We start from the raw sequence: 14131 nt of genomic DNA, 5'->3' as shown, positions 1-14131 counted from the left end.
GTCAACTATCACATTCTTCTCTAATGAGAGGCCAGGTGATCTGACTGCCTGTACTGTAAAGTAATGACTTTCATTTAAGTGGAAGTGAACTTTCATCTGGAATAGAAAGACAAAATATCACCACCCTACAACGTATCACCACCATATGTTTTTGGGGGAGATAGTTGGAGAAAGAAGGTGGGAAGGCATGTTTTATTTCCTGGCCAATAAGCAGAGGCAATTAAAGGATAGATGGTAATCCTTTGTTCCTTGTAGAAAAGCATGTGCAAGAGAGAGAGACCGAGAGAAAGAGATGGGAAAAGGGAAAAAGAAGCTCAAGAAAGATTTACTGTTCAATTACTATCTGTGAGAAGAGTCATTGCCAGATTCTTGGAGTAGAGCACTGGAGGTAACAAAATTATACCTCAGGGACAAAGATATTCTCATAGTCTTTGACAGAACAAGAGGACAGCCATCCTATTAAAACAGCCAGTCATTCACAAAAGGCAAATAAAAGGCTTTATCTTGGAGCAATCACTCAGAACCAGGCAGTGATTTATCTGTAAATGTCAATAATTTAAAGGAGCATTTTTTGCGCAATGACCAGCATTTTATTAGTATTTTAGTTTTTTCTAACACTTTCTATGAAGCACCACCTTGGGGGTATCACTGGGTCTGTTGCACTTGAGACGCACCCAGAGGTGGTGCGCATGGTGTTCCAACAGGCAGGTTGTCGGCTCACATCACGGTTTTCACGAATGCGTCTCTAGGGTGCCATGCCATAATTCCGACATCCCATTATTCCGACCTCTTAATGTTCCGAAAATTACCCATTATTCCGACGTCTCATTGTTTCAACGTCCCGTTGTTCTGACCATATAAGGCGTGCGTGGCCAGGCCTGCGGGTGCGCAGGAGTATTGCGATTTGCGGAGCGCGCCCACAAAGTGCTGTCCGAGTAGCTCCACTCCTGGGTCAAGTTTTGTAAATTAGCCTGATCCCTGTGTCCACGTCTATCCCCTTCTGCCAAGTGGTAGAGATTGATATTGGTCAGAATAATGACACGTCGGCAGAATGGGTTTAATATGGTCAGAACAATGGGACGTTGAAACAATTAGACTTGAATTGCTCAATGCTCGCTGCCCGAGCGCCTCCACGCATATACGTTATTTTCATCATAGCCTACTGTAACTGTTATGTTGTACAGTATGATGCTGTCTAGAAATGACGTTTGGAGGCCATGGACAAACGTCGAATTCTGAAGTCTGCCAAGTGAGACCAGGTTGGTCAGAGTAATGGGACGTCGGACGAATGGGTTACGAATGGGTTTAATATGGTCGGAACAACGGGACGTTGAAACAATGAGACGTCGGAATAATGGGTAATTTTCGGAACATTGAGTGGTCGGAATAATGGGATGTCGGAATTATGGGCAGCCCCGGTCTCTAGACGGCTAGACCCCTCCTCTAGAGACGTGTCTCTAAATGTCTGTCCCAGGCCATAAATGGTTTATGACTCACAGGCAGGGAGGGGTTCGGTCGCCGGCGCTTCACTGTCTGGCAGTGGCGCTGTGGTGATGGGCTTGTGTCAACCTCCGGTCTCTGACAGTGTGGCACATAACCAGTTGCCTGAATGTCGGGGCAGACTTGATGTCCCAGTCAACCCACAACCAGGGGAGTGTAGCCTACATCCTCTGATTGTAGCTCAACTCTGGTCTCGGTTCGGCCGAGGTGGACCTGTTCGCTTCGAAAGAGAATGCAAAGTGTCCCCTCTGGTTCTCCCTCAGTCTGCAGGACCAGACTCAGTTAGGGGTGGGCACATCTGCGCATGGCCCCTGGCCGAAGGCGCTACTGTACATTTTCTAGTCAGGTTCATTATGTTTTGATTTTGTTGGAATTTGCAAAACTATACATTTTTGGAAACAGTATTATATAAGGAATCAGAAAGTCAATGTTTTGATTTCCACAAAATGGCCACCGTAAACCTTAGAAGTTTTGTAATATTTTGGCTTCTAAAGGTTACTTATGATCATATACAATGGTTCAGATCAAAACGTTGACCAAACTAGCACTTTTGAGAAAGTCTGATAATTGCTCTACCACTGTTTTGTTTATACAATGGATGTGGGTGGGCACCTTGAAAAATCATTCAAAAAACATGTTAAGCTCTCAATTTCAAAGACATCTGTAGGTGAACAAGGCCAACCCAATTAGGCGAGATAGCCTATGTTGCCTGGCAACCATTTAATTCAGAACTATAGCCTATCGCGGAAGATTATGTAAATACTAAAATGATAAGAATGATCGGTAAGTAAATGATTGAATGTTACTTTTGTGTGTTTTTTGTGAATATATATATGTAGTAACTGTTGTAGAAAAGCAATTGACCACTCGAGGCAGTGGGTTACAGGGGATTTTACAACAGCTACAGGGGTTTTATGCGACAACAACGCCCCCTAGCTGTTGTAAAATCCCCTGTAACCCACAGCCTCTTGTGGTCAATTGCTTAATTAATATAGTTTTTATTGAGGAGTTAACAAATCATTGTCTTGCGAGTTAAAATATTTAGCAAGTGTGAAATGTGGGCATTTCGATAACCATCTTCAGCATCATGACATGCACATTTAGAGCACAGTATGATCATGATTAAGCAACCTTTTTATAAGACAGTCTCTATACATCATCATAATCACTTGTGCATTACGACTTGGCAATAGTTATTGTCCTGGGACTGGCTGCTGCACTGACACGTCAGTACAGGCTGAGTCCTTAGCTCTGCAGGAGCATCTGCCAGAAGAACAGTCAGATTTACACTTGCTTTGGACCATCAATGAGGGTTGGGAAGACCTGCTCATTGGTTTCAGCATGCCATCCAAGTGTTTGAAGTATCCATTTTGCAGGGGATCCAGCTGCAGATCCTGCAGAGCAATGGCTGCCTGTGCCGATATCCTTGTTTGGACGTGGACTCTCAAGATGTGCTGCTTCAGAGCTCCAAGTGTTGGAGGGAGCTTGTCACTTTCTGCCATATGTTTGCAGAAGAGATACCATCACAGTTGAGGGATTATCTTGATATTGATACCCTTGGCTGAGTAATATTCCCACCAGCAGGCCTAATCCTACCATTTTTGGCCAGGGTGCGGTTGGAGGGCTAATCAGTGATTCTGATAGTGCTGGACTGGCACTGGGCATGGTGGTACGTGGAGGTGATGGCCATGACATCCGTGGACAGGTGGTCCATCCTTCAATGGCCCAATGCGCTATCCCAGTATGATCAGTACTACTGAGAGCGTGGGCAGTATCCACTGCTACGGTTTATTCCAGCAAGTAGGATGCTTTTATGTGCTGGTGTGGAGAAAGAGATGTCTCTCCGGAGTCGATTTTGGAATTTCTCCAACACCTGGTGGATCATGAGAGTGGTTAAGTGGTATCCACTATTACACTGTATGTGTTTGCTATTTCCGCATGTCATGAAGGGTTTGCTAGGACTACGGTCTATGGTCATTCCCTGGTCGAGCGTTTTGTGGTGGGTGTGCGCCGTCTTCGCCCTGTGTGTAAAGCTACAGCACTGCCAAGGGATCTGCTTTTGATCTTGAATGTGTTCTGTGGAGCTCTGTTCAAGCAAATGGAGCAGGTTTCCCTCAAGTGGCTATCGATCAAGACTGCTTTGCTCCTCGCTTTGACGTCAGGCAAGCGGGTCAGTGATTTGAAAGCGCTGACAGTCTTTCTCATCACAGGTGATAGGATTAAGGCTGTTTTGCGCACAAACCCATCTTTCGTGCTGAGCTTGTTCAGCACGCAGGACTTGGAGCCAGGGCTGGGCTGGGGAAATAATTCAGGGCGGGAAATGTAGCCCCACTTTGTAAGCCGGATCAAACCAGTGATCTTGCGACGCGCCGACACGGTGAAATGGAACACTGTCAATTTCGTTTTGTTTACTTGAAATGAGCGGCCTTCCCGCTTTCCGATTGTAAATCATAAATTATCGGGCGACTTGTCGACGGGGGGGAGGAGGGTGCTGACAGATAATGCAGGCCAGGCCAGTTAGCACGCCAGTCCACCGGGACAACTCCCGGTGCTCCCGATGGCCACCCCGCCCCTGCTTGGAGCTGAGCGCCTTCTATCCTCCGCCTCATGCGCACGAGGAAGAGGCTTGCTTGCTCCTGTTGTGTCCTGTGCATGTGCTGTTGGTTTGTCACGGGTCTGGGAACGTGGGTTCACTGCTGTCTAAACAGTACCTTTCCCAATGGATTGTTGGCTGTTCGGTCACACACTACGAGAAGCGTGGCCACGTCGGTTGCCCTGTTTAATGGAGTGTCTGTGGCGGTCATCACCGTCTCCTTTTGTCTCCACCATCTCTGTGGCATCGTCTGTGCTGGGGACAGCTGCCAGCAGGAGTCAGCGTCGGACATGATGGGTCTTTTGGCCTGAGACGGGACGAGCGGCGGTACCTTTTTGGGTCTAGGGGAGACTCGGACGGGTTATGTTATGGTGTGCAACCGCTCCCGGTCCGGCTCCCCCCTCACGTGCCTTTCCTTGCCCTCAACTGGGATAAGCTGAGTGTGGTAGGTAAGGGCCAGTGCTTGGGTTGTGCCAACCTTCGGTAGGGTCATTACCTTGGAGCTTTGGCCTGCGACCTTGCTGGCCGGTTTTTGTTAACAGGCTCAGCAAAAGTGTGTGGAAGTGTAGCTCCGCTTATGCCAATTAGTTCCTTAGCTGGCCCTATGGGACGAAGCTCCACAAAATAGAACTATAGTTATGCATTGTAACCCTAGTTCTATGAGCCCCACAGGGTGCAGACTTTACTGAACCCCAGTCTGCTCGCTGAAAGTTTCAGCTAGGAGCAGTTGTATAGTCTCGGCATACTTTTACAGTGGTGCATCTGTCCTAATAAGTCGCAGGTGAGTGTAATTCTTTTAAATTCAGTTAAACGTAGATATCTACGATTGTTTAAGCCAAAAAGGAACTTGCCCTGTGGGGCTTCGCTCCACTCATAGAACTAGGGTTACAATGCGTAACTGTCATTACAGTCATGGGCTTCAAAGAAAATATTGTCATTGTTTTGTTTTTTATCCCATTTTTATGGTTCTGGTTGTGGTTCTGCAAAATCTAATAAAAGGAAAAACTGTAGCTGTACTGTTTTTAGTTTGAGATGCAAGCTCAAGAAGTACTGTAGCGGTAATGCTTTTAGATAGAGATGGAAATATGAAAAATTGTGAGGTGCAGAGGAAAAGTACTGTTTGATCAGTACCAATTTTCAGAGTGCATAGAGAGAGAGAGCGAGAAAGGGAGAGACAGGGGAAACAGAGAGAGAGAGGCAGTAAAATGAATGACCTTCTTTGCTGTGCTTTCTCTGTTGCTTTTTTTTCTGGGGAGAATGTATGATTGATGTTAATGATTGCAAAATTAGCTAAACTGTTTTAATGATTGATAACAATGTAACAGTACAAATTATATCTGCTCTCACATGTCCTCTAACTAACTGATCTGAGAGACTTGGTTATGAAAATTGCTTGATTAGTGCCTTTAGTAAAAGAAAAGTAGTTATTGTGGGTGAAGTGGTGTATTGAGAGCCCTTCTATAGGATTCTGTTAAAGGTTATATTCATTGAAAGTTTTAAGGTCTTTAATCCATACTAAATGAGGAAAAAACAAAGTGAAATTAAGTTGAAAATAAAAAGTCAAGGACACCATTGACGAGCCCTATCAAGAGGGAAATGTATAATTCTCACACCTGTCTGCTACTGTAGCTTGATGTCAAAAGCTTCAATGCCAGTCAATCAGCAGACACTGGTCCTTAACATTAACAATAACAATAACCACACAACTACAGTATAATGAGCAACTCTCACCCTGATCATTTTGTCTAAATAGCATAAAAAATCAAATTGGGTCAAAACAGGCGACGGAAATGCAGACTATAGTAATTTGTTGCCACTGCCTCCTGAGAGTAGAGGCTTGATGTTATTGCATGTGTGTGCTGAGAGCTCTGTGATGCACATGCCGTGCTATAGAGTGATCTGCTCTCCGCACTCTCTCCATTATCTCAGCAGGTCCCTGGCCACGGTTAGGACGTGCTGTTCAAACATGCATGTGGGGAAGCGCTCCAGGTAAAGCTCCCTAATTGTGTGGAGAAAAAGCAACCTGAAAAATGCATGGCTGCTAGCAGAGCCAGATACAGCAGTCAGAGAGAGAGGGTGAGATAAATGCACTCTAGAGGGGGAGATGAAGCTAGAAATGGAGACAAAACGAGACACAAAAAACAGGTCTGAGATTGACCCCGTTTAGACCTTGCATTAAAATGCGTCTCGTATCGAGATTGTATCTGGATAATGATTTAGGCTGATTACATTTACACCTGGCATTAATATGCGTTTCGATTATCTTCAACCCGATCTGTTTGAGATCCGATCGACTCTGTCCAGCTGACAATCGAACGTCACATCCTGTTTGTGCTGTAATATTTTCGTCCGACCAAATTGAGAGTAGACTCTTTTGTCTCGTCTGGACTCCAACCTTAACCAGGATCCATTTTAATGCTTTCTTGCTAGCTGCCATGGAAGCCTGCTCCTTGCTGGTCTGTAACCGGCGCGTTCCAACAGCTACGTATTTCCGCCCACGTTGTTGATATGTGGATTAAAAAAACATTTCCATTTACACTTATATTAAATGTGGTCGAAATGCGTTCCTGACCACCTCCGGAGGTGGTTTGGCCAATCGGATCGCAATCCGTCCTCAAAACGTTTTGGGTGCATTTACACCTGTATTTTCATGTGGTTTAGCACGATCAGATTGTAATCTGGTCACCAAAAACGCATTTTAATGCCAGGTGTAAACGGAGTCATTGAGTGATGAAAGAAGTCACACAGGGATATCAAATCCCTGATATGTTTTCTTGCAAGCGTGTTCAGTACCTTTTCCTCGTGTTCACATTAATGAGTAACTCTCAAAGCCTGCCCTCCTATGAAAATGTTATTTGATTACATCAAGGGCAAGGACAACTGGTTTCCATAGCTTTTCCTAAGCATTATGGTAGGATTTGTCTTAAACTGATTTCATAATGATGTGTTTATGCAACAAACTGATACAATTTCTTTGTTGTATCCCGACGCATGATTATTTTTTAGTTTTGCTTCTACAATGTCCCAACTGTCACTTTGAATTTAGCTCATGCTCTAAAACCAGAAGAATGCTCAATTTGCAACACCAGTCTGTCAGAACAATAACCATATGCTGACCTTGATCTAAAGAGCCAAAATACAAAAACAAAACAAATGCTGTGATTATACCCCCGCCCACAGTTCTTTGCTTTGGAGTCACATAACATGTTTAAACATCCAAATATGTGAAAATAGGAAATTCCTTTTGCATTCAAGCATCTCCTTTCCTTCAATGCACACATAATATACATGCACAATTGAATTTGACTGTCAGTCTGTCAAATATGTCAGTCAGACAGAGTGGACTACCATAAAGTATGAATAAACAAAGGTCAATGTTGAGACCATCCTGATCTTGTGAGCTCACACTCAACATAAATCTGTTTGTGCCCAAGAAAAATTGCATCTGGCCAATTAGGAGGAACTACTGGCAATTACGGGCATGGTTTAGATGTGACGGCAGCAAGAACCGCTGATATGGCACTCTGATAGACGGTGATAGACAGATGGTTCATCCAATCACCCACCAAGTATTTTTGAAAGTGCCAAAACCATCTGGCACGTCAGTTTAAGGTAAATGTGCACTGTCAATGACAACGTTTTACTCATTGGCCCGCCCTGAGAAAGCTTTGTGTAATTTATTTTTTCATTATTATTTTTTCATTATTATTATTTTTTTTAATTCACCATTGAGAATATCCAAGCATTCAAACCAAAACATGTAAGAAAATAATTGAACAAATATCAAGTTGAATTATTGTTGTATGTGTTTTATCCTGTTCTGAACAACGGAACTAGATTTGTAGAATCCGGTAGGCCTACCTGGTTGTTCATTCCGCGCGCCCAATAGGCAAGACAGCTTGCTAACTAACTAGAGAGTTATTAGAGAAGTTGAGAACTCGACGCCGGTTTCCAGGAGGACCAGTATGGAATAATGAAAGCAACAGCAGCTATTCTACCAAAGTCAAAAACATATTTCCATCCCTTATGGATGTATTGGACAGCTGTACATCTGACATTTTTCCAAACATCAACAAACTCCTTCGAGTCACCATTACCCTTCCCATGACCTCCTGTAGTGTTGAGAGACTGTTCTCCACTGTATTTTGCATCAAAACCTCAGATCATCCATGACTACTGAATGTCTCAGCAACCTGTCCCTCTTGTCCTTTGAAAGGAAACTATGTGACTCATTGGATGCTGAGATCATCACAATATTCAACAGCAAACCCAGGCGTTTGCGCCTTGTTAAGGCCATGAAAACCACACAGGTAGGCCCCGGTTCAAAATTTGCAATGCTGCGGTGTACTTTAATGCGATTGCAATGTTATGGATGGATGGATGGATGTTGTCATTGAATGTATTTCAATACAATTTTTTTTGTTTTATTTAGCACCATCACTTATTTAGCAATTTTTTGTTTTATTTAGCACTTTATTTAGCAAATGTTTTTGTTTTATTTAGCACAATTTAGATGCTTGGCAATGGGCGTTATATAATAATATATATATTATTATTATAGGACTACCGTCAAGTTAAGTAGCACATCAATAATTTCAGTAGCACAATGAAGATTCCATCTTATGTTGTCTCATGTCTAAACATAAACAGACATGGCAACGAGCGTTTCTAGCTTACAGCCACTTCTGTGAAGTTTTAAATAGTTTGCAAGTGAGGCCTAGAGCCGAAGAGCAAAAGCGCCTATTTGTCAATATTTCAGATTTAAACTCAATACGGGAACCGTATATACTGATGTACTTTTGTGCCGGCGGCCATCAGACTATAACAGTGCCTGAGTTTTTTTTTCCTGTGTTCCTGTAATCCTATAAATAATAATAATAATTTTAAAAAAAGACAGAAGAGGGAGAGAAAGAAGAGATGAGGAAGGAGAGAATGGAAAGAAACAATGGGAGGACAAGAGGGGGCGGGGGGTGCAGATCTAGGCTAGATGGTTCTGACATCTAGTTACAGAAAATCTCTCTACGGTTCGCACGTTGTCCGCGGATACGTTTATAAAAAATAATAAAACAAAAAAGGATGTAGGCGACGTGGTCACGTAGGGCGCATGTTCAATCCACACTAGTCAGGCGCTGCCAGCGATAGACATGGCTAGCAGAGGAGCTGAAGAGCTTGAAAAACCTCCTGCTCAACAACCGCTCATCACCACGGCATTAAAGCAGCCCTTAGCTAAAGAATCTGACCGGGCTAAAGCTATTACAAAAGGTATTATTGTGGTGTTTATAGCTGCAGACATGAGGCCATATTCCGTTGTGCAAAACGAGGGGTTTAAACATATGCTGGATGTGCTTGAGCCACGTTACGAGATCCTGTCGCGCACCAACTTTGCTGAGAAGATCGTGCCAAAGCTTTATGAGCAGGAAAAGGCAAAAATTGTCAGTGAATTATCCCAGGCATCCTCTGTTGCGCTCACAGATGGGTGGACCTCCAGGAAAGCTATGTGACTAGTGTGGATTGAACATGCGCACTACGTGACCAGTTGCTGGTTAGCTATGAGAGGCAGGATCCTAGCCGACCGTTGCATCCCCCTAACCCACAATGGAGGGTTATCAGCTGAGCTGGGACTCCGCCTCTCATCGCTAACCAGCAACTGAGCCAATTGAGCTAAAGGTGGCTGGCTAGCTATAATTATTATTATTATTATTATTATTAATAATAATAATAACAATAATAGAAAATAATGTCTTTCCTTCTTAACGATTGAATATAATTCTAAAGGCACTAACAGTAGGACAGGGAGTTGAACCTGCAAGCATTATATTACACAATTAAGTCTGCTGCACTAACGATTGTGCCACTTGGGCAGTCGTGCCTTGGATCAAATAACACTGGGTACTACGTACTCAAACATAAAATGATAGGACGGGGAGTTGAATCCGCGAGCCTTATGTTACAAGTCTGCTGCACTAATGGTTGTGTGCCACTTGGTCAGTTGATACAGTATGTAATAAAATAAAATAGGCAATGGTGTTTGACTTTAATAATGGCAATAACACCCCACATTTGAGTATTTTCCATAACAACTCCAACTATTCATCTCTGAGTGGGTGTACAGAATACTTAAACTTTCATTTCTTAAGACTGTATGATGAATTCGAGGCCCATATTTGATTCGGGGCAACTCTGACACAGTGTCTGACTTCATTGTCTGGTTCCTCAAAGGAGGAGGAAGACAGTGAGGCATTATGTGGGATATTACAAAGCAAGGCAAGTTTATTTGTATAGCACATTTCAGCAACAAGGCAATTCAAAGTGCTTTACATGAGACATTAAAAGCATCAAGACAAAAACTAAGAAATACATAAAAGGTCATATAAAACAAAATGTAAAAAAGGACATTAAAAACAAAATGCAGGAAAAATAAAATACAGGAATAAAATTACAGTGCAGTGTATGAATGAATAATTATTAGATTTCATAAAAAGCAGCGACAAAAATAAAAGTCTTCAGTCTTGATTTAAAGGGACACTACAGTTGAATAGGATTTTTCTTCCTTTAAAGATATCCTCATGAATTTTTACCAGTTTAATCTTCACATCATGAGAAATATTTTTTGTATTACACTTTCTCTCTCAAAAAAAGTAAAGGTATGCAAATTAGGCAATGACTCATTAAATATGCATACATTTGCATATATTTCGGTATCTACTATCTAAACAATGGATAAAGTCAGGCTTAAAGTTTTACTCTTTATTTATTTATTTATTTTTTACTTTATTTATACATTTTCAGATTATTTCAAACACACAACAAGACAACAACAAACACAGTAATACAAAAACAAACAAGACTGCCTGTTAACAGGAAAAACAGGAGTTAGAGGAAAAAGTCCATGTCAGACTAAACAGGATATCCAGAGGTGTCCAGAGGTTAGGAAGCCGGGATATGAGCCCTATAGACCAGAACCAGACAAGGTCAGGGATGCAGCAATGAGTGAGTCAACATACAACACAATACAAAAGTCTATGGACAGTCTACAGCATACAAACAATCAGAAGAAAATAAATAAATAAACCTATATACCTAATTCGCAGATCGACTTCTATCACTCTGAATATAGTCAATAAAAGGTCCCCAGACCTTTAGAAACTTTGGCCATGTGTTGGACAGAGTGTACCGTATTTCTTCAAGGTGGATACAAGAAACCATCATTAAGCCAATTTTTGAAGCAGGGAGGATGAAGTGATTTCCAATCTCTCAGGATCAGCCTTTTGGCTGTAACCATACCAAATGAAAGGGCTTGCTGTAATGCTGCAGGAAGTGTCAAGGAGAAGTCAGAACAGCCCATTATCGCCAAAAGACAGTCAGTCTAATTGCATGTCATGCATATTGCTATATGTACTAAAGATGTCACACCAAAAGCTCCTGAGCTTGGGACAGCTCCAGAAGAGATTACCAAGGGTCCCATCACCTGACTTGCACCTATCACAGGTGGGAGAGACTGAGGGAAAGATCCTGTTCAATCTGGTTTTAGAGAAGTGCAACCGATGGGTGACCTTGAACTGGATAAGTTGAAGTCTTGCATTAATGGAGCAAGATTTAATCCTCTCTAACGCTGTTGCCCATAGATCCTCTGAAATCTCCTCCCCAGTATCTGCAATCCACGCTTCTTTAATATGGACAGAGGGGGTTGCTGTGGAAAAAGGTTCAACAAATTGTGATATTAAATGTTTGGAAGTAGGGGATCTGGTCATAAGGTTGTAAAAGTAATGCTGATCGGGTATATTTTCAAAGTGTGGTAGAGTTTTCTGAACAAAATTTAGGAGGGAGACTGAATTTCACCTGTAGCTGAGCAAAAGAGGCAAAATTGCCATCAATATAAAGGTCCTTAATGGTGGACAAGCCCTTGTCCGACCAGTGCGAAAAAACACCATCCATCATGCCCGGTTTAAAGCAGGGGTTCTGAACGGAGCATAAATGGAGTATTTTGGTAGGTTCAGAACACACCTAATTTGCTTCAGAATATTAAATGAATTGCGTAGGATGAAGACATTCTTCAGCTGCCTCATCTTGAAATTTGGTTCAGAAAATGAAATGGCAGCTAAAGAGGCTCCAGTAGATGATACAGCGGCATCATAGAACAACTGGGACAGAACATCCACCTGCCCAGTTACAGCAGGAGAAGAGTTCCAGTAAACCCATGTTCTGGCGTTGCAGGCCCAGTAATAATGCCGAAAGACAGGAAGACCCAGTCCACCTTCAGCCGCAGGCTTCTGCAAATGTGCCTTGGAGATACGAGGGGTCTTGAAGGACCAGATAAAGGGCATAATAATGGAGTCTATTGTTTTGAAGAAAGAGGCTGTAAGAAATATAGGTACATTTTGGAAGAGATAAAGAAATTTAGGATGAACTACTACTAATGATATTAACACGTTTGGCCGGGGTGAACTAGTGCAGCAATGTGTTCATTTAATCTATTGGTCAAAACTTTTGCAATAATCTTCTGATCGCTATTCAATAAGCTTAAAGGACGATAGGATGCAACATTAGTGTCGTCCCTGTCCTTCTTCAAAAGAAGGCAAATATGTGCATCATATTAAGTACTAGGAAAGATTCCATCCTGCATGGAGCAATTCCCCATACCGAGCTGAAGGGGGGCCACGATGTCTATATGAGCTGTATAAAATTCTATCCCAAACCCATCTGGACCGCATTCTTTACCATTAGGAAAAGAGCGAATTGTGGCTTTGATTTCATCTAGTGTGAAATCAGAGTCCATATCCTGCTGTGCTGCTTCATTAAGAGCTGAGATGTCAAGTGAGTCGAGGAAACTATCGATTTACGAATCAGTGGCATTAGTTTTAGAGGTGTATACTTGGGTGTTAAAACAAAACAAAAAAGTATCATTTATCAATTTGGGATCAGTTATCAGCTGACCTGTGGGGGAAGAGATTGTATGTATTGCTCTATCCGCTTGTACACCTTTTAACTGCCTGGCAAGCAACGTATCAGGCTCATCACCCAGCTCAAAATGTTTTTGTTTGAGCTTACGGATGTAATTAGCTACCTGCTCCCAAAGAATATGATTATACTCATATTTTACCTTCAAAATAGCGTTGAGGGTGTCTTCAGAATATGAGTTACGATAGGTTTCCTCAAGGACAGATAGCTGTGCCTCAATGTCCGCTAGTTGCTTTTGCCTGGCTTTTTTGCTGGATGACTGGAATGAGATGATGTGGCCCTGCATCACGACTTTGAAGGACTCCCAGAGAGTTGAATCAGAGACAGCACCATTATCATTAATAAGCAAGAACTGTGAAATGTTGGCTGAAATATAGTCACAAAAAGACTTGTCCAAGTTCAGGGACGGGTTAAATGTCCAATTGTATTGACACTCTCGGAGATTAAAATTAATTTTCATCGAGAGTGGAGCATGATCAGACACTAAAATACTGTGGTATGTTGAAGTAATTATGTTTGGGATTAGCTTTGAGTCCACTAGGAAGTAATCGATTCTGGAGAAGCTATGATGAACCGGCGAGAAAAAGGAGTATTGCCTCTCAAGGGGGTGCTGAAGCTTCCAGATATCAGCTAAATCCAGGGACAAGATTGTTAAGAACTGGGACAGATTTTAGAGCTGGAGCAACTTTAGTCGAAGATCTATCCAATAGAGAATCAAAATAACAATTGAAGTCACCACCAATGATTATAGTACAGCCATTATGTTTAGCTACAAGATTAAAGAATTTACAGAAAAAATCTGGGCAATCAAAATTAGGAGCATAAATATTCAAAAGAGCTACTGGAAGTGAGTTAATAGCACTGGTGACAAGGACATATCTCCCACCTGGAACCGTGGTCACAGATTTGAATACAAATGGGATGGTTTTGCGGATTAGAATGGCAACCACTCTCGCCTTGGAAGAGAAGGTGGATTGGTACGCCTGTGATACCCATATTGACCTCAAACACTTCTGCTCTGTTGGTCGAATGTGGGTTTCCTGTAAGACGGTAATATCGGATGACAAAGACTTTAAGTGT

This window comes from Borostomias antarcticus, assembly GCF_949987555.1.
Source record: "Borostomias antarcticus genome assembly, chromosome: 14".
NCBI lineage: Eukaryota > Metazoa > Chordata > Actinopteri > Stomiiformes > Stomiidae > Borostomias > Borostomias antarcticus.
Note: the sequence above shows the minus strand (reverse complement) of the source record.